This window comes from Pteropus medius, unplaced genomic scaffold (genome assembly GCF_902729225.1).
Source record: "Pteropus medius unplaced genomic scaffold, Ma_sr-lr_union100, whole genome shotgun sequence".
In the NCBI taxonomy this organism is placed as follows: domain Eukaryota; kingdom Metazoa; phylum Chordata; class Mammalia; order Chiroptera; family Pteropodidae; genus Pteropus; species Pteropus medius.
In genome coordinates, this window is record NW_024349800.1 from 65,809,582 (window position 1) to 65,835,434 (window position 25,853).

Genomic DNA, 25,853 nt, shown 5'->3' on the forward strand with positions numbered 1-25,853 from the left:
CCTGATCACTGTTAGCCAGACTGATCTCTCTAGAACACACTGAGACACCATGCTATGTCCCCTCCTCAGAACTGGTCAGTGTGACCCTCAGCTGCAGATGAAGCCCAGCCTTCTTAGCCTGGCAGTCAAGGCCTTCCAGTCTGTCCTCAATCTACTTCTTCATTCTCTGTGTCTACCACTTCCTACTCCATGGAGTCCTTGCCCTGCACGCTCCCTCTTGCCTCACCCCTGCTTCTACCTTTCTCTCTGTTTAAGCAATGGCAGTCATCACTCTCCTTTCTCCCATTGTTGACTTTGTCCCTGCCAGAACCAACGACCCCTCACCTGGACTCTAGCTCTCTGAAGACCCATCACTTTCTGCCCTGAATTATTAACTTGATCTATGTTTTATTTCTCTTTTCTAGTTTTCTTTAGGACACTCAACAATGGATGGGGTAGAATAGGTATAATACTACACTCATGCAATGGGACTGGTGAGGTAGAAAAAGGCTGGAGTGGAAATATTTGCCTCAGTGGCTTTTAATCTATTTTTTTTTAAAAAAATCCAGTATATTACTCTCTTTAAATGAAAGCTTCATAGTGCTGCTCTGGAAAGAAGAGTGTTGTTTCCAGAGCCCCTTCAAAGGGACTCCCCTGAAGCCTCCACTTATACCCTGGTGGCCCTTGGCAATTCTAACAGATCCCTTGGATACCTAGGAGCAGAGTTTGAAAAGCCTTATTTCAAGGGGCAGGGAGATTGCTGGCCAGAGAATGAAATGATTTTTTCAAAGTCCAAGAACCAATTTTGGCACTAAAGCCAGCGACACTCTCCTAAACAAGAGCTTCCTAAAGTGTCTTCCATCATGGGGTAGTCTATACCATTTTAGGACTCTGGGGGATCACCAGTCTTTTTTCTACTATGGTTGACCCAGTAATTTTTGCCCAAGGTTTGTCTTCACTCCAATAGGAGAAACGGGTAGATTGTGCAGGAATGTCTCCTGAAGCTCAAATTGCCTGGCAATAGATAGAGTACAGCAAGAATTCCTTTTCTCTTAACAGGAGGGGTTGAGCTTCAACTCAGCTTCCCATGTGGCCAGAGTACCCTTTCTCTCAGCAACCTGAATCCACCTTTTCACAAGGTGTCCAGGTGCTAACAATTGGCACTCTTAGATAACTCCCCACACAGCTGGCATTTACACGCAGACTGCCTGGCACCTGGGTCTGGCCTGTTTATCTTGCTCCCAGGCTTCTGCTTACACTATAAGTAGAATCCTTCCCCTGAAGCATAACTCCATGGTCTGATCTCCAGGGCGTTGACCTACAGGACTCAAGTGCCTTCTTTTGCTGTCTTTGACTTAAAAGTTTCTTCAATAAAGGCTGCCCCTTTACCCTTGCCACATGAAATTATAACGTTGCCTTCCCCCAACCTGGATCTCACCCCTCGTTTCATTTTCTTGTCTTTCTAGTTGGCATTCCAGTAGAAACTAGGGGTGAGACACAATCGACAGATCCTCTACTGGAAAATGTTCAGGGTCGGAACAGAACCCCCTCTCTCTTCGCTTTTGATCTTGTATATCTCTAAAGGACTGTTTGCCTTCCAGGATATCTCCCAAAGACCCATTTCTGAGTGCTGCCCTCAGATAACCAGAGACTCTCAGGAGAGTGGTTTCCAGAGTGATGATGATGCCAATGGGCTAGAAAAAGCCTCTAGTTGACATATACATTACTCTCAAATACCTCTTACTACAGTACCAGTACTTCTCACTCTACACATAGTTGGATACTTAGGTATTCTCAATCATAATATAATCTCTGAAGAAAGCAGAGACCATATTTGTTGTGTCCATTATACACAATAGATCTAGAATAGTTCAAAGTCATTACAGTGGCCTATGAGGCCCTACCGATTTGGCTCCCCTCCACCCTATTACATCTTGACCTCACTCTTACTCTACTATCCACTGCTCACCCTCATTCTGCTCCAGGCTTCTACTGTTTTCTGAACACTCCAGGCCCACTGAGTGCTGCCTCTGGATTTCTGCACTTGTTGTTCCATCTGCTTAAATGCACTTCCCTCAGATATCTCCAGGGTTTGTGGTTTCACTTTGTACAGGGCTTATGTCAAATGCTACTCTCTCCATAAGGCCATTTCTGACCACCCATTTAAAATTGGTACCAAACATAATTCTTATCCTGCCTACTAAATTTATCTTTCTTTAAGGCACATATCTACTAATAGGTTCTATATTTTACTTATTTTCCTTTGCTCTTTACTAAAATGCAGACTTTATGAGGGAAGGGATTTTTTCTGTTTTCTTCACTGCCCTACCCCTGATGCCCAGAACAATGGCTGGCACATAGTAGGTGTTGAATAAATGTCTGTTGAGTAAATGCATGAATCACACAGAATTAGAGCAGGCTCCAGGCTAATTTCTGTCTTTGTCTCTATTTTCTTATGGTTTAGGGAACTAAATGTGTAAGACTGGCCATAGAATACCAGAGCTGGCACGTTCATTCTTCTTCACTTTGGTTTCTTTTCATTTCCTACCAAACTACCTAAATAGGCTTTATGTTTAAGAACTGCCTTCATTCCCAGCATCACTTAGAGGAGAAAAATATTTATTTGGGTTTGATGTTGGTAATACATCAAAATCCAATAATCATACCATAGTGCAAATGCATTGAGGGGTATGAGATCCATACCGTAATAACATGTAATCTGCACATCAGGATCACAAAGGCGAAACTATAATTTCATTTTATTTATTTATTTTTTAAATGTGACAATCCCACATGTTGCTTGAAATGGCAGAAGCTGGGACAAACTGAAATGCAGGAGATTTATGAGCCTTGTCAGCCAAGGCTTGGGGATTCCTCCTTGGTTGTGCTTGCAAGATAGGCTGAAACAATTTCCCTTTTTTACTGCAGCAGTATCCTGTCTGCATTCAGAAGAAACACCCCCAAACTGTAAACATATTCTCAGTCCTGTCTCTTTATGAGTGTGTAAATTTCTCCACACTGTATGCATCCTAGGTCTTGGGGACCTGTTTATTGGTGTGAGTTGTTTTGAGGCTTGGGCTGAGCAGCCTGTGTGGGAGAAAGCTCTAGTGTAGTCTACACTTGTGCAAAGTGGAGGGTGGAGGACAGTCTGGGAAATTTGAAAAAAGCACCAGTGGGCAAGAACTGGCTCAAATAAAATAACACAAAACAATTGCAAAGGCCTGTGGTACCAGGATTAGCGTTGCACATATTTGGACTTTCTGAAGCCATCCAAAGGGTCTTCAACCCCAAAGGAAACTTAACCTGCCTCTCCCAACTCCCCTTAATCACAGCTTCTCCCCGGGGCTCTGTTCTGTCTCATCATTGCTCTGAGTCTATTCTCCCTTGATAAGTGACCTCATGTTAAAGACAACAACCACCGTTTACTGGAAGCTTCTTATATGGCAGAAATTTTCTACTATCATCTCATTAACCCTTCCCCAAGGTAAGAGTGCTGTCTCAGATTTGTCCAGGAAGAATCTGCAGTTCAAAGAGATTAAATGACTAAGAAAGCAATTGTAAAGATTTGGGTCGAGGTGTGGTTCCAAAGTCTTTGCCCCTTCTTTACTGTTTTAGGGTAACCAGATTTGTCATCAGTATTGTCTTTACACTTATGCAACCAGGACCTTGGCTCTTGGCTCCATACTTAGAGGGTCCCAGACCATTTCCTGTCCTGCTGTCCTTACATCTTCAGTACCCATGGAACATAACCATCTGGTCCTCTCACACCTCCTTCAAGACCAAGTTCTGGGTCCTCAGGTGCTCAGATTTCTTCATTAAATGACCCTGAACCCACATCCAGGGTCCTCCTCCCAGGGTGTTTTGGTGTCCACGTCTAGGCCTAAGAGCTAGACAAAGGCTGGCGTTTTGAAAGGAAGGCAAGTGAACAGAGCTTGGACATGTGATCTGAGGTATTCACACATATGCACACGGGGCCTTTTGTCATATAGGAGACTACACAGAGTCTTCCTCCACAAGCTAGCTGCAGATTTTTTATCATTTGCTGGTGAGATCACAGGGAAACGTGGCAGCTGAAGGAAAGAACATTGCAGTAACTAAACAGCAGGCAACTTCTCATCGCCCTCTTCTCTCTGGCTGTCCCCTACATGGTCCACAATCACTGGGGCTCTCATGAAGCTGTAGCACCTGGCTATGAGGAGATTCCTTTCATCTCAGAGCAGGCTCCTTTTGGAATGAAAGAGATTTTCCAGTGTGTGTAGTGTGGATGGATAGTCAAGCTCAGCCTACAATCCTGGCTTTCTCCTGGAGGCTTTCTGGATTTCTGCCTTTCTACCTGCACTTCTCACCTCCTCCCTAGTTAAACTCAGCTCCAGCTAGACTGGTTTCTTCACAGACAAGTCCACGTACTTGATGTCTCTCAAAATCTATGTCTTGCTTATACCATTTTCCTTGTTGAGAATGTCCATCCCATTTCTCTTATTTTGTGTAAGTTTTACCTAACTTTCAAAGCCCTTGTTGGTTGGAAGTCATGTCATTAGAGGCATGGTTGAAGAAACTAGAGTTGTTTAGTTAAGAAAAGAAAGAGAAGGAAGAAGAAAGGTGTCAAAGGATCATCTTGTGGAAGAGGAGACAGATCTAGAACCTGAGACCCCAGGAGGCAAATCAGAGCCACAAGGGAAACAGCTCAGCTCAATATAAGAAAGAACTCCAGGCACTAACAGAAAACCAAATATGAAGCAGACTGCCTTGGGCAGTATCCAGTTTCTAGTCAGATATTGACTATGTTCACCAGGGAGTCATTCACTGGAGCTGATGAAGAGGAAATTTAACCACCAAGTGTAGGGTCAATCTACATGAGTTCCCTCAAACTCTGGGACCCCAAATTTCTAGTGTCACCTATTCTGGAAGGTCTTCTTTATCCACTGCTAGCTTCCAAGGCCTCCGTATTTAGTTCTTCTTAGTTACCTTGTCTACTCTTAGTTATCTTCTGTAGATTAAAAACTCATTGAATTTAGGGACCATTTCTTAGGTAATTGCTTCTCATGTATATAGTAGGTGTCTCAATAAGGTATCTCAATAAGGATAACTTTCTGATTATAAAATATATTTATGCTTAAGGAGTGTTCAGAAACTATCAAGTATCAAGAATGATACAAAAATAATCCATAGTCTCATCACAGAGAAATGACCACTGATAAACATGTTCATGCATTTCCATTTTAGTCATAAAATACATATTTATTTTTTGAAATGATGAGAACAAACTTGTGGGGAAACTTTGTATTTTTCAAACTCAAAGGAAGTGGTAACCAAGAAACCCAGTCAGGCTTCTAGGATGGTGCACCTGGTCCAGAACTTTCTGCTATTGATGCCTCCTCTAAAGCAGAGGCAGGAAGAGGCTCTCAAATCACCGGGGGCTACTGGCTATTCCAGGCGGAGTGCCCAGCAGTCACTCAGGTAGGTGTCTTTCTTGCAGACTGTGTTTGCCTTCTGACCCTAAGATGTTCTTTATGGCCCAATGTGCTCTTATTCTCTACAATTACCAGGGGGTGTCCATAGGGACAATTAGCCTAGCTATGAGATGTGTGTGTGTGTGTGTGTGTGTGCATGTGTGTGTGTGTGTGTGTGTGTGTGTGTGCGTGTGTATGTGTTTTCCTTTCTCCCTAACTCAATGAGAACTTGGCAAGGCCAGGAGAGGCAGCTGATTATTTTTAGCCCCTTGTTCCTAGGAATGGATTGTGCATAACAAAAGAATGCTAATGCTCGGTGTCTTTATGAAAGCACTCGAGTTCATCAGCTTTGCAAAGAAGTGAAATTAAATCAAGATTTAATTGGGATATGCATGTTTTATTCATGCTACTAACCACAGGAGAAGCCAGCAAGCTGAAGGTAAAAAAGAGAAAAAAAAAATCTTTTGAAAAGTTGTTTCTCTCTGATTAAATAGAGATAGTTTCCAACTTCAAAGAGTGCAAGCCTTTAATGTATTTTAAATGCTCAACTACACTTGGCCTGGCCAGCTCTGCTGCTGATGGGCAACAGTAACCCAGGCATGCCCTCCTCCTGCCTTCATGTCCTGCCCTTCAAAAACAGATACGTGGCTCCTTATTTTGTACCTTGCATGCTTCAGTATGGAGCCCTTCAAACGGCTGTCCCATGGCTCTTGGGAGAGGTGAACGCAGCTCAGAAGATCGACAGTTACCCCTTGGAATGTATGCAGCCCTCACTGCCAAAGTCTGAAGGACAAATAACACCAAGGAATAAGACTTTTCCCCTTTATCAGAGATTTCTCCCCTGAAAGGGAACACTTGGTGAACATTAAGCTATGTTAGTTACAACAATAAGGCTGTCCCAGCCTGAGTCTCTTGCACCTAACAATGTAGGACATGAGATGAAACAATGACCCAAATAATATTTAAAAAGACACAGAAAATCAGAGGTTGCTGGAAAAGTTTCAGATGCTCTGAGAGATCAAAGGAAGGAGTAATCCAATAGGAGGACCAAAGAAAGATTTAAGACAGAGGTGGCACTTGAGCTAGGTTAGAAGAATGTCTAAATTTTCCATGTGTGGAAATAGGAAACAGACATTTCAAGCAGTAAAACTCCAAGTCAAGTTGCTGAAGATGAAAAACTTAAAAGCTGTTTAGAGGAGGAAGAAGGATCTGATTGTGTTATATATGGTATAGCAGAATCTGTAACTATAGTTTGAGACAGGAGCATGGGGAGCCTGAAACTCAGGTTGAGCAGTTTCTAAAATGAGAGGAATAGTTAAAACTTAGAGGATAAATGGCTCTTTATATTTATAAATTCAAAGGCCCATAGCATTGGAAGAGATTTTCAGAATTATCTGGTCCAAGGATTTCCCCTTCTGTGTGTGGTCCACCACTTTCTGTGACCATGGCAAACTTCACTCATCCATCTTGGCTCTTTTTCCTTCTGAACCCAGAAGGAAACTTAAAGTCTTTTTGAACAAAGGAAATCAGTAGCCAGTGCTAGTGTCTGGCTATCCAAATTCTTTTTCTGGAACTCTTAGGTATTTCATACCTCAAAATATCTGTATGAGGTTAGTGGGACAAGTTTTTCTAGATTTCCATAATGGTGGGTGATTATTTGGATTTAATCATCCCTCATAAAAACTATAAGTCTTCTTAAAAGTATGAAATAGATAACAAGATAGTATGGAATTACCAGGAAAATTAATGAAGGGAAAAGGTGAGAGGTAAAGGCAACACAGAAGACATTTTTGCCTTAAGAGCATTGGCCAATTTGGGGAATTTTGAACTTTTATTTTGAAGTTCTTATGGGCAAAAGGTGACAGAAATCAAAATCCAAGATCTGTACAAAGTTTGAAGTCAAATAGCGACATGTTCTACGATAAGCTGGCATAATTCAGCTCTCCTACAAATTTGCAGCTCTGTTTCACATCTCCTAAGTGGTGCAGGGAACCATAGGACATGAACTTGGTATAGGGCAGTCCTATACTGATAGATTGATGGTACTTAGAAGAAGCAATGTAAATTTACCCTTCAAAGAAAAATACTTTCACCCGTGGTCTCAAATATTACAAATACTGACTTCAAGTATAGCAAGTATCATAAAATAATCAAAGTCACAAAGAAAAAATATATTGAGTGTAAAAAAGCAGAAACAAAACCAATAAAAACATATCCGCAAGGACTTTAGTATTAAAATTATCAGACACATTATAAAACAACTATGCTTACTCTGGGTTGCAGCAGACAATGAAGGCAAGTTCCAAAGAAACTATTAGACAATAACATTCCTATCACTTGAGTAAATAAATCCCTAATTTCTGAAAAGGGAATGGGCAGTGCCGCACAATCTCTATGACACTGTTTAAGGAAATAAGAAAGAAGTATGAATTATTCATATAAATAGGAAACTATAAAGATTGGCATGCTAGTTTTTTTTAATTTTTAAAAAGAACTTCTGAAAATGAAATATCCAACTACTAAAGTTAAAAACCCAAAGTATTAGTTTAACCACAATTAAACATAACTAAAGAAAGAATTAATAAACTGGAAGATAGTCAGTAGAAATTAGCCTATGTATGTCATAAAGAGACAAAAGGTAGAAAATACAGAGGAGTTAAGTGATATACATGATATACAAGATACAGTAAGAAAGTCTAACATATATTACATTTGAATCCCAAAAGAGGAGAGAGAAAATTGGGCGGAAGCAATATTTGAAGCGATAGTGGATAAGAATTTTCAAGACCAAGAATCATGAATCCGCAAATTTAAGAAGCCTTATAAATATCAACTCAGACAAAGGAAACATTTAAACACATTATAGAACACCAGAGACAAAGAGAAAATCTTAATAGTAGTTATTAGAGCAAGGCAGTATGTTTTCAGATGCATGAGAATTAGACTAATTGCTGACTTAACAATAATAAAGGAAGCTAGATGACAGAAGGGTAATGTCTTCAATATGCTGACAAAAATTCATAGCCAATGAATAATTCTATATCTGGTAAAATATTTTTCAACAATGAGGACAAAATAGAGACAGTTTTAGGTAACACATGAGTATATTCATTGGCAGACCACAAACTATATTTCAGAACCATTGTCAAGGAGTCTGAGATATGCAGTTTCCAGTTTTCCAGCTCCTGGGATATACAGGCAGGCACAGAGAAGGTGGAAATTAAAGACGATTACCACTAAACATTATCCAGTACCAAAAGGATAAAAACAGTCTATAATTTACAAAGAAGTGGATTTTCTACTATGTTTTATTCTAGAATTTTCATAGGTTTCAGTTTTGCATTTACATATATAATATGTTCCAATTTTTTTTTTTTTTTTACATATGGATCAGAATTCATTTTTTTGCCTATGGATATCCAATTGTTTCAGCACCATTTGTTAAAAAGATTATCCTTCCTCCACTGAACTGTCTTTACACCTTTGTCAAAAATTAGTTGTGTGTGTGTATATGTGTAATTTTTAGATTGTTCATTCTGTCCCATTCATCTATTTGTCTATCCTGATGCTAATACATCACTATCTTTATTACTGTAGCTTTATATTTTCTTGAAACAGGTAGTGTTACCCCCTCCAACTTTGCTCCTCTTTTTAAAATTTATTTTGACTATTCTATATCCTTTATATTTCTATATGTCTTTTAGAATCAGCTTGTCTATGTCTACCAAAAAAGCCTCTGGCATTTTAAATAGAAATTATGTTGAATCTAGTTGAGGATAATGGACATGTTAACAATACTGAGCCTTTCAACCTATGAACAAGGTATATCTTTCCATTTACTTAGATCTTCTTTAATTTCTTTTGGCAATATCTTATAGCTTTCACTGACATGTTATATATATATTTGTCACTTTTAAACCTACTTTTACACATTGATGCTATTATCTTTTAGAAAATAATTCAATTTCTGATTGTTCATTGCTGGTATATAGAAATACAATTGAATTTTTTATACTGGTCTTTCAACTTACTAAACTCATTTATTAGTCTCAGTAACTTTTTTTCTGTAGATTGTATCCCACTTTCTACATAGACAATTTTATTGTGTGTGAATCATATATGTATGTGAAGACAGTTCTACTTCTTTCTTAGCAATCTTAGATGACTTTTATTTATTTTTCTCTCCTCATTGCACTGGCTAGAAACTCCAATATATTGAATAGAAGTAATGAAAGTGGATATTCTTGTCTTGTTCCTGATCTCAGGGGAGAAAGAATTCAGTCTTCCATGATTATGATGTTGACCAAAGGTTTTGTAGATGCCCTTTATTTGATTGAGGAAGTTACCTTCTAATTATCAGTTTGCTGAGAGTTTTTTTAATTGAAAATTGATTTTGTTAAATGCTTTATCTGCATTTATCGAGATAATCATATGATTTTTTTCTTTTAGTTTGTTAATGTAAATTATATTGATTTATTTTAAAATACTAAATCAACTTTGCATTCATGGGATAAACTGTACTTGGTAAGAAGATGTTACTTTTGATTTAATTTTCTACATTTTTGTTTATAATTATAAAAATCTAAGTTTATGAGAGATAGTGTTCTGTAGTTTTAATGTTTTTGTCTGGATTTGTTATGGTACTGCTGGATTTATAGGATGAATTGAGGACTATTTCCTCCTTTTCAATTTTTTAGAATAATTTAAATAGAATCAGACTTATGTCTTCCTTCAGTGTATAGCAGAATTCACAACAGAAGAAGCCATTTGAGACTGAAATTTTTGATCAAGATTTTTATTTGCAAATTTAATATTTCTAATGGATACAGAGTTATACAGTCTATTTCTTACTGAGAGAACTTGACAGTTTGTTATTTTCAGGGAATTTTTAATTTAATTTGTTATTACATTTATTAACATAAAATTGCTCATAATAGCCTCCTATTATCCTTTTAATATCTATAGACTCTGTAGTGATGTCACTTTTTCATATTTGATATTGGTAATTTCTGTCTTGTTCTTTGTTCTCTTGCTCAACCTGGTTAGAGGTTTATCAATCTTTTCATTATTAAATAATATTAATTAATTTATTATTACATGTAAAATATATATACATATATTTATTTTTAAAAGCTGTTGGTTTCATTGATTTTTTATGTTTGTATTTCTTAAAATTTATATTTCCTTTATTCTGTTTAATTTGGATTTTATTTTTATTTGATTTTTTTCCCATTTCTTAAGATAGAAGTTAAGTTCATAGATTTGAGATCTTTCTTTTTTTCTAAAATAGGCATTTATTGGTATAACTTTGTCTCTAGGTACTGCTTTAGTGGTATCCCACAACTTTTGTTGTGTTGTGTTCATTTTCATTCAGTTTGAAATGTTTTTGATTTTCTCTTTTGGTTTCTTTACCTTCTTTTTATTTAGAGGTGTGCTATTTAGTAGCCTCATTTTCTATTTTTGATTTCTATTTACTTCTATTTTGGTCACAGAACATGCTTTATACAACTTGAATCCTTTTAAATATATTTAGATTCATTTTAAGAGCATGAATATGGTCTACCTTGATAAATATTCCATGTGCATTTAGAAATAATGGATTCTATTGTTGAATGAAATGAAGTATTTTATACATATCAATTAGGTCAAATTGTTTGCTGATGTTGTTCGAGTCTTCTGTACCATTGCTGATTTTCTGTTACTTGTCCTACCAAGTATTAAGAGAGAAAAATCTCCAAAAGAAATCTCCAATATATCTATGGATTTGTATATTTCTTTTCTTAGTTCTGTTCATCTTTGTTGCATGAATTTTGAAGCTCTATAATTAGGTGCATAAATATTTAGGATTATTACATCCTACTGATAAATGGATCCTTTAATAATTATGTCATAGTGGTCTTTATCCATGGTAATATTCTTTGCTATGAAGTTTACTTTCTGATACTAATGTAAGCACTCCAGTTTTCTTTTACCTAGTGTTAACATAGCATGTCCTTTTCTATATTTTTATTTTTAATGAAATTTACTATCTACTCATGATAAAAACAAAACACTTAGCAAAGTAGGAATAGAGGGAAACTTCTTTATTTTAATAAATTATATGTACCAAAATCTTTAACGAACATCATACTTAATGTTAAAACTCTGGAAGCTTTCTTTTTGAGAGTAAGAACAAGACAAAGAATACCACTACTCCCACTTCTATAAATTCAACATTGTACTAGAGGTTTTGGCTAGCACATAAAGAGCCTTCTTTCTCACCCCTCCCCAATTGATTGAAAAGAAAAAAAGTCATCACTTGAAAGTGATATAACTGCACATAGAATATCCAGAAAGATGCCATAGATAAAGTTTTAAATTTAATTAGACAGTATTAACTTGCTTTCTGGATAGAAAATGAATATTTTTTAAAAGTTTGTTAGAGTATTTGTAACAGCATATACAAAGACTTACTATAACTATAATGATAGGTTAATTAAGTTGGTGTTGTATGGATGCAAGGACAGTAAAATAAAGCCATTGCATGGAATAGCAAGCCTAGCAATAGACTCTCTTTATATAGTACAGAGGTGAGCCCTGAAGATAATTAGATAAAAGAGAGAATTTTCAAAAATGGTGCCAAGATAATTGGGTATCCATATGGCAGAAAAAAAGTTAGATATCTGTCTCACATCATACACTAAATCAATTTCAGATGGCTTAATGATCTGATTGTGATGCCAAAATTATGTTGCTTTCTGAAATTTAGTTCTAGAACAAGATACCATCGATTGGTATTTCTCTGCTCCTCCTCTCTAAATATAACTAGATGTCCAGAAATTATTAAACAGAATAATAAAAGTGCTCTGAAAGCTGGAAAGAAAAAGACTAGATTTTTCAGGACTTGAAGAATGACAATACGGTGAGTCCCTGGGTTTTCTTTTATCTCCAATATACCCTTGAACAGGGTACTGGAGAGGCCTACAACCCAGCACCAATGACAGTCATCAACAACCCCCAACCAAAAAAAAAAAAGGAAAGCTTTCTTTATCTGACCAAAGACCAAGAAAAAGGAAGCTCAACAGAGATCTAATGAAGACCTTCAATTCTTGCTTCATAACTGGGAACCACAACAGTCGCAGCAGTGGACACAGCCACCTCAAACCTGCTCTACAACCAGGACCCTGGTGGGTAGTCTGATGAACTTGCCGCAGCAGCAAGAAATCGCCACAAGCCAAACTCATTGAGTGGTCTAACTTATGGGTAGCAGTGAAGTCCTAAGTTTTCTAAGCCCCATTGTACAAATGGGGCAATGGTGAGTTAACATGCAGCAAAAGTGGCAACAGGCATGCAACCCTGTGTTGCCCTGCCTTCCACCTGGTGGTATAGGGAGACCAAGGTCAAGGGTTTTTCTCCTGTCCTCCACTAAAGGTCTCTCAGCAACAGCAAGTGGCTTACAGAAGTACCTTCTGTCACTGTAGGCAGTGCTAGCAGGCACCAAAAGAACAGAGCAGGCCAAAATAACATTACAAGGGCTGAGAAAATTAAACTTTTGTTAAAACAAAAGCCACAAAAGTAGGGCAGAACCTATATGCTAAACTTAGAAAGAATAACTTCCTGCTAAAATTAGATAGGCTTCCTTAACATAGTTATCAAAATTATCATAATTACAATAAAAAATCATCCTTCATACTGAGAATCTGGAGAACCACAACTTGAAAGAGAAAAGACAATCAATAGATACTAATCCTGAGATGTTGAAATTACTTGACAAGCAATTCTCATAAAAATGCTCCAATAATCAATGACAAATTTTCTTGAACAATGAAAAAGCGAGAAAATGTTAGCAAATAAATAAAAGTAACAAAAAAGAACAGGACAGAAATTATAGAACTCAAAAATACGATAATTTAAATTTTAAAACTTGCTGGGTGGAATCAACAGCAGAATGGAGATAGCAGAGCACAACATTCATGAACTTGAAGACAAATCAATAGAATTTATTCAATCTGAACATTAAAAAGGAAATAGACTGAAAAAAGAAAAATCTCAGGGATTTATACAACAAATATCTAACATTAGCATTATTGGAGTTCCAGAAGAAATAGTGAGTGATAACTTTCCTGCTTGGTGAAAGACAGAAACTTATAGATCCATGAAGCCGAGTAAATTCAAAATAGAATAAACCAAAATGAAGTACATACCAAGAAACATCACAATTAAACTTCTGAAATCTAATGGCAAAGAAAAAAATCTTTAAAACAGCCAGAGAATAAAGATATATTGTAAAAAAAATCACCAACTTGAATGACAGAGGATTTCTCATTTGAAAACATGAGACCAGATAGAAATAATATAACATTTTTCAGCTCTGAAAGGAAGGAAGTGGCAGCTCTGAATCTCCTGAAACAGACAGCAAGATAGATGGAGCCATCTATAGGTATAAAATGGGTCTTGAAATAAACTGCACATCCTATATATAAATATTAACTCAAAATGTATCATGTACCAAATTGCAGGGGGGAAAAAAGCATAAGAGAAAACCTTTGGGTTCCAAGGCTAAGCAAAGAAGTCTTAGATGTGACACCAATAGAACAATCCATAAATAAAAAATTAATAAATTGGACCTCATCAGAAGTCCGAATAACATTGCAAGGACTGAGAAAATTTAACTTTTGTTAAAACTAAAGCCACAGAAGTAGGGCAGAACCTATATGTTAAACTTATAACTTAGTTGCTCTGCAAAAGACCGTAGTACGTGAACAAAAAGACAAATGCAGAATGGAAGAAAATATTGTCAAACCAACCACATGTCTAACAAAAAAACTGTACCTAGAATATATAAAGAACTATCAAACCTCAAAGAACTGTCAAACATTAAAAAAACTAAACAATCTATTTAGAAAATGGGCAAAAGACACACACAGACATTTCATCAAAGGGCATATACAGAAAACAAGTAAACAGATAATGTTGAACATCATTATCCACCAGAGAAATGCAAATTAAAACTCCCATGAAATAGTACTACACACCTATTAGAATGACTAAAGTAAAACATAATGATAATATCACTATGTTCTGTTAAATACTGGTGAGGATGTGGAGAAACTGGTTTCACATATATATTGCTAACGGAAATGTAAAATGGCACAGCCACTCTGGAAAATAATTTGGTATTTCCTTTATAACTAAAAATAGACTTACTACAGGGCGCAACAACCACACACTTGGGAATTTATTCCAAAAAACTGAAAACTCATTTCACACTGAAGCTTGTACAAAGACATTCATATAGCAGCTTTATTTGTAATAGGCCCAAACCAGAAACTGTCCAGTGTCCTTCGTAGGTGGAAGATTAAATAGGCTGTGGTACATTTACATCATGGGTTGCTATCGCAATAAAAAGAAGTGGACTTGATACTGCAACAACTTGGATGAACTTTAAGGAAATTATGTGGAGTTAAAAAAGCCATTGATAGAAAAATAGATGCTGCATGATTCTATTTGTACTGCATTCATGAAATAACATAATTATAGAGATGGAGAACAGATTAGTGGTTGTCCAGAGATAAGGACTGAGAGAGAGACAATAGCTATAAACAGGTAGCATGAGGGAGTCTTGTGATGATGATACAGTTGAGTATTCTGATTTTGGTGGTGGTTCCATAAAGCTACACATGTGATAAAATTGCATAGAGTGATACAAATGCACACCCACATATGTATAAGTGCATATATATGAGTGCATGAATAGTAGGTGAAATCTGAATATGCTCTATAGATTGCAGCAATGTCAATTTCCTGTTTGTGATATTTTATTCTAGTTATGCAAGATATTAACATTAGGGGAGGCTTGGTGAAGTATGCATGGGCCTGTCTCATACATTTTTTAGCACCTTCTTGTGACTCTATAATTATTTCAAAATGAAACAAAAAATTTAAATTATATTTATTTTAGATGATAAAATAATATATCCTCATGACATCATGGTAGAGAAAAATTTCTTAAATGAGGTACAAAAAAATCTTAGATATAAAGGACATTTCCTCAGTTTTCAATTTTACTCGAGCTCCTTATACTACTTACCTTGAAATCTCATTTTAAAATTATTTTCTAGCTTGACTTCTATGGTAGTTCAACTTATCTAAATTTTTCCTTTACCCTTCGGACTTCTTTATTAATCTGTTGAATATTGAGCATCTATTATGTGCCAAGAACTCTTTTAGGTGTGGAATGTAGTAGTGAACAAAACAGATATTTTCAAATAGATTTTTTCCCTATCCTGACAGGGCTTCCAGTTTAGTGTCTGTTGGGTGAGAGGACAAAAAAAATGTTTAAGTAAATAAGTCAAATATAGTAGTATGTCAGTTGGTGTTAAATATTATGGAAAAAATAAATCATGGAAGGGGAATAAGGATGCTTGGGAGAGATAAAACGTGTAGTTTTAAATAGCTTGGTTAGGGGGTTCCTCCCAGAGGAGTCTTTTGAGCAAAGAATTGAAGGCAGTGAAGAATGTGCCATCAGGCTATCTGGGAGGAGAGTGCTCGGAAGAGTGATAAACAAGAGAAAGACGCCAATAGGGTGTATGTTTGGCCTGTGCAAGGACTGGCAAGGGGCCAATGTGTCTGGAGCAAGAAGGAAAAAGTAATAAGAGATGAGGTCAGAGAGGTATGTCCCTATGATAGCCTTGTGGGTCATTGTAAGTACCTTTCTTTTACTCTGCATCAGTGGTCTCCAAATGTGGCTCCCAAAAGCAGCATCATTGTTCCCTGGGAATGTGTCAGAAATGCAAATTTATGGATCTCTGTCTCATAACCAATGAATTAGAAACTCTAGAAGTGGGGCCAGCAATCTGTTTTAACAAGTTCTCTAGATGAGTCTGACGCACACTAAAGTTTGAGAAACACTGCTCTAAATGATAAATACCATCTTAGAGCTTTGAGGAGAGGAATGAAAAAACCTGATCTACCTGGATTCCATGTTAAAAATACTTTGTAGGAGGAACAAGGATGGACACAGGGAGACTAGTTAGAAGACAATGATCCATGGGAGACTTTGTCTAGGGTCATAGTGGAAGATATGAGAAGGGGGTTATAACTACTGATTGCCAAATGCTCCTTTCTCCTTGTGAATTATTTTCTTTAGAACTTAAACACATGGTTTCACGTGTAAATTCCACAGAAAATATGTTTAGATTCATGTACTCACACTTCGAAGAGCTCTATCCCCTATAATCAACTCTATGAAATTTTGTAGAAAAATATCACCATATTTTCACTTTAGTGGAACTACTCTGCATACTTCAGTATCTGCAGCATATACACCTACGCATATATCCCAAAAGAATTTAACATTTCCATTTCTGGACTCCCTTATCTCCCATAGGACCTATCAATTCCCTTACTCTAGGAATTAGGTCACTCTGACTCCAAAGACCATTTTAATAAAATATTTCATTACCTACTATCCCAAGAACTGAAACCTAAGCTAGGATGGCAAATCGGTCATTATGCAATAGTAAAGTGTGCTTTCCCAAGTATGGTTGAACTGATTTTCATGGGATCACTATGGCCAATGAACTTGCAAGCCTTTACTTGGTTCAGTTATAAATGTTGACAGTGACAGGTGATGAGAATGAAATTAATGTTTATAAGAATTACATGCATCTCTTGAGTATTTATTTATTTGATCTTTTTGAAATTAATCTTAGAGTTTCTACAACACGTAAGGCTAAACACATGTCACTTATTTTGAACTTAATACAGTGCATGGGAATGTTTATAAGAATTAGAGGCACTTCAGAGTCTGTCACAGGGATAAACTATTAACACAATCTGCTTATGCCTTCTGAAATCTGTATTTAGTCACGAACAACTATATGTTGCTCTTTTAAGAGCTCAATCACTGAAATTGTTATTGTGTCTGAGAAGAATGATATTGTTAATTGTGTTTACAATAAAATATGTGAATAAATAAACAAAACCCATGAACTCTTAGGATTTGCTAGAACAGCATTCATTACATTGGGTACAACTAGTAGATTTCATTTCTCATGCCAAGTCCTATTGACTGTTTAATGACTACTTAGAGTTCTGTGACAAGAATTCTAAGACTGAGTCTGCTTACAGCAGGAAGGAGGGTTACATTTGGCAAAAATTGTCTGCCATTGGTACGGGTGATGGGGGCAGTGGGAGCTTTGGAGCCTTATACTGTCTAACTCTTCCACTGAAGCAAAGAGAATCAGCCCTATTAAGATAAATTTAAAAATTCTCAAACTAGATAATTTTCTTGGCTCTCCACTCTGAACATGCTCATCTTTCTCTACTTTGTATTTTTCTCATGATCGCACTGCTCATCTAGTTTCTGGTCTACTTAGTATAAAATTCTCGATTTGTCTTTTAGGGTCCTTATGCCTTCTCTCCACCCCTCCTATGCATATTCTATCCCATAGGTCCTCTATGCATATCCTTCATTCCGGTTACTCTTGCTTTCTTGTTGTCTCACATAGAAATATTGATAATCTTATCTCTGAGCATTTGCTTAAAGCTACCATATCAGTCTGAAAAGCCTGCCTTCCTCTTGTCTATTCAGTTTCTACCCACCTTTTAAGATGTGGTACCAGTCCTTTATAGATTACAGAGTCTTTCCTCATTACCCTGACCTGTCTTGCCTGACATTCCAATTCTTGATTTTCCAGAAACCTTGGATTAGCTGCAGAAGACAGAAACCATGATATCTTTCTTAAAGAAAAATCTAGATGACATATGGAAAATTGGGTGGTGTTGGAAAGCTTGCTCGAGGATGAGCTTCTAGAAAGACTTGAAAAATACCACAGAGCTCATCCACCTGGGAAGCTTCTCCATAGGCCCAATCAGAAAGGTGAGGAATCAAGAAAAAAACCTTAGAACATTTGGTTTTAGGGACAAACCATTTGGGGTAAAGTCCAGGAATCAGAGTGCTACCACCACTATAACTTTTGTCTCAAGAACCACTTCAGTGCTGCTAGAGTAAACTGGAAAAAAAGAAAATGCCCTATGCTCAACATTTAGCATTCAAAAACCTAGTGACTGGATTCTGGAATATGCTGCACAAAATACCATACTTTAAGGTTATGCTTGACAGCAGAAGCCTTCTGGATCTTGCATGAGTAGACATGACTGCCTGAACCTAAATCTCAAAATTCAGGTGCCAGAGCCTGGGAGATGTAATTTTTAGCTTGCTACCATCTATAATACAGGAAGGAATACCAGAAAGAGGATGGAATGAATGTGGGCACTTATCTTCCATGTTTGTCATATCCATCACAACTTGTTATATTTTGAAGTTGCAAATTGCTTCCTGCTATTTCCTTGTTTAAGACCATTCAATGCCTCTGAATAGCCTACAATATGAAGCCCTAATCCTATAGCATGGGATATAGGGCTCTCTGCTGGGCAAAGGGGAATGGACAGTACAAACGTAAAATAGGGCTTATTATGGAGTAATGGTCAGTGTAGATTTTCTAGCTTCGGGGCAGTTCCTTCTTCTGTTATTTCACTAACTGATCAAAAACACGGCTTTCTGTTATTGTACTTTTTGAGATATTGCTTCTCTGACACCCTCTCTCACTTTATCTGAAGCTTCCCATTCTTATGCTTCTATTGTCCCTGTCCTGCCCAATCTGAGTTGTACTTCCAGAAATTTTTCCTTGGTGTAATTAATGTTTTGACTTGGAGCAAGCTTTAGTTGGTTAGGTCCATAAGCTTTAGGGTTCATACTGGTTCAGAACCGTCTGTTATTATTGCACTCACTCACATCATGCAGTCAATACTGTACATATTGCATTCTTCCCTTGCATTCACCCACAACTTGGATCCTGCAGAATCCCTTCTCATTTTGGCTGCTGTTCAATGGCTCCACAATTCCTATTAATACTACTGGCAATTTTGGGTTCTCACATTCTCGGGGCCATCAGAGCCCAGTGGTCTTCCCTTCTTTCATCCAGCACAGATGCTGCTATCACATGGTGATAAGATGCTGCTATCTTACCCATGTTAGTGGTTTGTCCCTACATATTTGAGTGTTCATCAGGATTCCATAATTTCTACTAGTATTGTAGATGTTTTCCATGTTTCTTTGGTTTTGATATTCTGAGTGCTTATTTTTTCCCCCCAATGAGAAAATTAAGGGGAAAATAAAAAATGTTCCATTACTGCCACCATCTTCTTTTAAAAACATTGAATAAATAAATAGAAAATCACCTATAACTCTGAATTCACCCCCTAGTATTGTTTTTTAAAAAAGACTGTAGCAGAGTCTTGATGTCTTAGAGAATAATAGGTTTGCAGGGATCCCTCCAACAACCAGTCAACATCCTTACTAAGATGGTATTTTTGGTTTGTCTCTCACTCCACCCAAAGATTACTATGTTAAGCCAAACGCAGCCTTTCTCTACCCACTGCCTTTTTCCTGTGTGAAACAGATGCCACTGTGGGTGTCTTAGAAAATTTTTTTTAGGAGCTTCAGGTGATGTAATGAAAGACAGAGACTGGCCATTATCATCAATTATGTTAATGAATCCTAATCATCTTCCATCTTTTCACTCAAGAGCTAAGGTCTTGGATGGGGAAGGTTAAGTGCAACTTATCAGCCAAGTCTAGAATTGTTCCTGTAATTTTCTTGCTAGAAATAGAGGATGAAACTAGTATTTCAATGTCAGTAGTATAGGAGGTAACACTACAGAATAGGTGGTTCTTCCACAACAATAAAGGAGTTAGATATTGGAAAAGTGAGGGGAGACAAGTTTCTATTGCATTCCTCCCATTTGGCTGGTGAAAATTTACTTACTCTTTCTTAAGTTTTAAAACTTACCAAGAATAAGTAAATAAATGAAGGAAGGAAAGAAAGAAAAAAGAGAGAAAAAATAAAATGCAACTATCTTTCATACAACTGAAAAAAACTCTTTCACCAAAGGGAGATAGCCTAAGAGCTTTCATTTCTTGCTCCACAGTCATGTACAGCATTTTTAGTGATGCTGTTTCAGTGTTAGGTAGCTTATATTGTGAAGTTCAACACCACCAGTGCACATTATACCAAATCATGACAAAAAAAGAAAGAAAAAAGAAAAGCATTTTATTACACCACAAATAAAGAAATACAGATAAAAGCTCTATCTATTTTTCCTGTAGCTGGCTATGACACTTTAGTTAATTTTTATGTCTTCCTTTCATTATTATCCATTTAATGTTTCCTTTAACTTTGGGGAGCACATTAGCTAGTTGAGATTCTTTCGTGGTGGATGTGGTGCATATGACCCATGCCTTCATTTCTGAGGGAACTAAGCTGTTGATGATCCTGGTAGAGAGACTTCCATGAACTTTTACCACTGTAAGTGATGCTACCAATAGGTGTCCCAGGAGAGTACCTGAATTTATTCATTTCTCTTCCCTGATGCCCTTTTGTGGCAGCAATCTTATTTCATCTCGATATTGAAGATTAACCATCCCATCTAATACTACAAAATCATTTTTTTCATGTTCTCTCAGGAGCGTGAGAAGCACAAAACATCTAGGAGGCAATTATAACTTCTGATTTGGTGAAATAATTTTTGTATTTCCTCATGGAAACATACTTCCATTGAGAGGTAATGTAGCATAGTGGTTTAAGGGCATGAGCACTGAATGTAAACTGCTTGTGTGTGAATTCCAGCTCCATCATTGACCACTTTTCTGTACTCAGTTTCTTAAGGTGCAAAATGTAGATAATATAGTAATTACTCCTAGAATTGTTATGATGACTAAGTGAGTTATTCCAAGTAAATCATATAGAACAGTGCCTGGCACATAAATGTTTGCTAAATATCAGCTATGATCACTGCACATTAAACAAGCAGAGCACAGTTATGAGGACAGATAACAAACAAAAAATAGTCAAGAAGATTACTAGATATAACCGTGAGCCTGTAGAACCCCTCACCATTCTATGCATATATAATTTCACATCTTCATTTCTGGGCCCTGAAATTACATTAATGGGAGAAGTATCACCATACATTTGTTGCTTATTCAAAGCATACAGTTTATCTTTCAAAGTGTACTCCAATCTTCCAAGATTCTCCCACAACTGTACTGAGTTTTACAAAGGCCCATATCCTTGTTTTATAAGGCCATCCACTTCTGGGTGATGGGCACTGGTATGACCATGGATATTGATCCATTGCCTTAATTTTATTCCGTAAAAATGTTAATTATTATATTATTGATATTTTGATTATTTGATTAAAAATAATATACTGTGGGTTGTTGTAATGATATATAAGGCATTATTTAGACCACAGATGGCATGTGACAAAATCATGTTAAGAAAAAATGATCTAAACCAGAGTAACTATCTCTTTCAAAGGACGGGTAACTCATTGTTCCTTCATAATAAAAGAGTTCAATGTAATCATCCTGTCAATAGGATAATAGCTGTTCACTTTAAAATATGATACCACATCAGGTGCTAGGATTGTTGGTTGTTGCTTCTACAAATTGATGAAGAAAAAGCCTTGTTCTTAGTCTTTGTTCCTGTCAGCTCTTGGTTACATGGACCTGGTGTTCCATGTGTGAAATAGCACTATATATAGTTCACTTATTCAGAACATAGACTGTACTCTGAAGAATAGAATTCAAACATCAACTTTACTTTGTTCATGAGAACCCTGAGTAATGTTTTAGTTTTCTCTTGCTGCAATAAATAATTACCACAAATTTGGTGTCTTAAAACAATACAAATTTATAATTTCACAGTTCTGTAGGTCAGAAGTCTGACATGGGTCTCACATGGCTAAAATCAAAGTGTTGGCATTCAGTGCTCTATTTCTTTATAGAGGCCCTGGGGAGAATACATTTCCTTGCTCGTTCAAAGTGCTGATAGAATTTGATTCCTTGAGGTGTAGGACTGAGGTCCCCCCTTTCCTTGCTGGTTGTTAGCTGAGGGCTGTATTCTCAGCATTTAGAGGCTCCTGTATTCCTTAGATGGGGCTCCAGTTTATCTACCTTTAAAGCCAGCAATCATGAGTTGAGCTCCTTTCACTTGGAATCTCTCCTGACTCTTCTGTTACATGGCTCAGATTCTTCTTCAAGGACATGTTCTCAACTTTTAAGGTCTCATGCGGTTAGATTGGGCTCACGAGGTTAATACAGAACAATCTTCCCATCTCAAGTTTCAAAACCTTAAAGACATCTGAAAACTTCTTTTTGCTAAGTAACACAATATACTCACAGGCTCTTGGGATTAAAGCATGGACACCTCTGGAGGGCCATTATTTTCTCCACCATAAGCAGGCACTATAATGGTTGGAGAAGGAAGCCACCAAATATCTTTATGATTTCTGCAGTAGGAAACTTTAACAATTATTCATATGGGACTCAATATTATAATACCGGTCCTCAAAATTTTGATCCTTCCAACTCCTTAACCATTTTGTGAAGCTATTAGCAACCACCTAGATCCTTAACTCACCTCATCACTCTTTCTAGGCAAAGTGGAATAAGAGATATACTGGTGAAAGAAAAGTTAAGACATTTTTGAGAAAGTCATAAAAGTGTACACTTGTCCCATCATATGAAAGAAAATTGCTTTTAGTGTCCTCCATTTGTTGGAAATTGAGGAGAAAAAAAGCATTTGTCAGAATAATAACTCCATACTCAATATCAAGGGCTGTACTGATTTGTTCTAATAAGAAGACCATGAAAGGAAAAGCACCTGCAGTTAGAGTTATACATTATTAAGCTCACAATAATCCACTGCCATTTTCCAAGGTTCATCTATCCTTGGCAGGGTAAACCAAAAAAAAAAAAAGAAGAAAGAAAGAAAAAAGTCTGTGAATTGAAATCATCACTTTTGCATTTTTCCAAATATTTGACGGTAACACTGATTTCCATGATTCTCATAAGGATGTGGTTTCTATTTTAATTTATTATTTTGGTAGCAAGAAGAAAGTATAGAGACTTCCTCTTGTCCCTCTCCCCCATGATTTCTTCCTTCCATTGGTAAAGGGGACTGAGAATGGATTATTGCTGAGTATACTTCTTTCATTAATTGCCATGTTTTTTGATTCCCATTGGTCTACTACTATGACTCAGGTCAAAACTCCATTTTCTACCTGGATTCTGTTTCTTTAAACTTGAGTCTACTCAGAATACCACAGTGATCTAACAGTCAGAATTGAAGCTGATGCTCAATATCAAGGGCTGAAGCTGATGCTTCAATTCTGACTGTTAGATCACTGTGGTATTCTCAGTTTCCAAGCAGTAGTATATGCAATAAATATAAAGATTTAGATATTTACCTTTCTCAGAAGTTAAATATCCACAGATACCTCTGGAGAAAGATAGAAGGAAGATAATAAGCATGCACTTGGATATTTTTGCAGGACCTTTCCTCAAGTGTACTCAGTCTTTTCTTAATTCAGTGGTTTCTGTTTCTTTAAACTTGAGTCTAGGAATTAGGTAAAGGATCATGAACACCATAGCATTAGTAGCAATTGAAGTCAGGCCTCTGTTTATTCAGTTATATTCATAAAATGGGACTTTAATATCTATAGTAGAGAAAGTAATGTTCACAAATGTTCTATCTGGTTCATCTACTTCCTTGCCCCTTTGTAGTTAAATGGTGCCATGTAACTAGCTCTGCTCTATGGACTGTGAGCAGAAGTAATATGTGTAACTTCTGGCCTTAAGCCTAGAAGAACAGGTATGAGTTCTTCATATAGTTTCTTCCCTTACCATGGAAACTGTGATCAGATAACAAGAATGAAGCAAGCTAAGTCTCTAAGTCACAGAATGATCAATAGTCCTAGAGAGTCACTCAGATCTGTAGCATACTTTGTGTAAATGAGAAATAAACTTTTAAGTGCTAAGCTTCTGACACTAGGGTGTCATTTTAGTAGTATAGCACATCTAATTCATTGGAGGAACCAATCCTTACAGTTAAAGAAGGCCATGAGCAACCAACATTAATGATAACCACCACATAAGCCTTGTGGATTAAGCTATTCTGTTTACCATGATGATACTTCTTTTTGTTATGGTAATCAAGCTCATTCTGTCTCTGACTGTAAAGCTCCTCTACTTTTTTTTTCTCCATCTTGAAGTCCTTCCATCACTTTGAAACCAAGGGAGCCCTTTTTAACCATAGCACCTTCCTTAACAGCTCTGGACTACATAGAACAGCCATCAAAGTGTTTTTCAAAGACACTCTCGCTTCCTTTACCAATATCTATCTCAAGATTTCAGTGAGGGGAGTTTTTTCTGCACACCCTCTCCTCCCCGCCCCCCGCCCCCCGACCCCACCCAAGGACTTAGGGAGTGGGTGAGTACATTGTGATTAACCGGACTTCCTATATCTTCCCAAATTCAAATTCCTTTATCTACATTAGGCCAAAATGTTTCTGGTATCTTAATTATATTTAATGAGGGTCAGCAATGAACACAAGGTATATATTTACCAGTTATACAAACAATTTTTGCCTATATCAGCAAACACACAAAAACAGGGATCTTTGGTAAATTTATCCATATTGATTAAGTTATGTTTCTTCCAATTTGATGAGGATCTTCTAAATTCATTCCCATGTGCATTCAAAATACTTTTGCAGGTATAAATTAACAAAGTACTGCAATTATTTTGATATAAGTCTCTTCCTTGATTAGATTTATTGTTTTCTTTTTAGATTATGCTGTGATCTAATTTAATTACAGCTTTGGAGGAAAAAGGGATTGGGGCAGAGGTATAAAGGATAGATCAGAAGAGAAATTAGCTTATTGTTATAGGGTAACTCTCTCAGTCATGGGCACAGGAAAGTTATTTTCAAGGGCATGGAAAGTTCAGTGATAGGTAGGGTCCTGGATAACAAGACATCTCCAAATCCTGCCACATATATCTAATCCAGTGTTTCAATGTTCTTTTCTTTCTTGAACAGAGGCTCAACTGAAGAGACATTACAACTTGGTTAATTCAGCAAATGTCACATTTTGGCAATTTGAAGGAAGAAAAACTCTCTGATAAATCTGTTTTTTACTTCTCTAAATCCTAAAGATGCAATTGAAAAAGATATTCTTTCATATTGTTCATAGAAAGCCTGATAAATTAGCATCTTAAGTGCATTGTTTTCTTTAAAAAAAATCATCGACTGCCAAGATAAGTAACCCCCTTACCCTGAAGTCCTTGAATTAGCAGCAACAACAGTATCCCCAGCTTTGCTTTCCTTGAGCACGTTATTCCAGATGACTAAAGGTACTACTTTAACATTTTTGCTACTGTGTGCCATAAACTAGAATTCTATCCTGGAATATTAATGGAACATTAATTGCTTTCTGACTTATCTAGACTAGATATTCAATCCCAACTTTCCCATAATTTACTGGAGGTGTGTTAATTACAATGTGTTTACTATGTGCCAAGAACTGTTCTGAGAG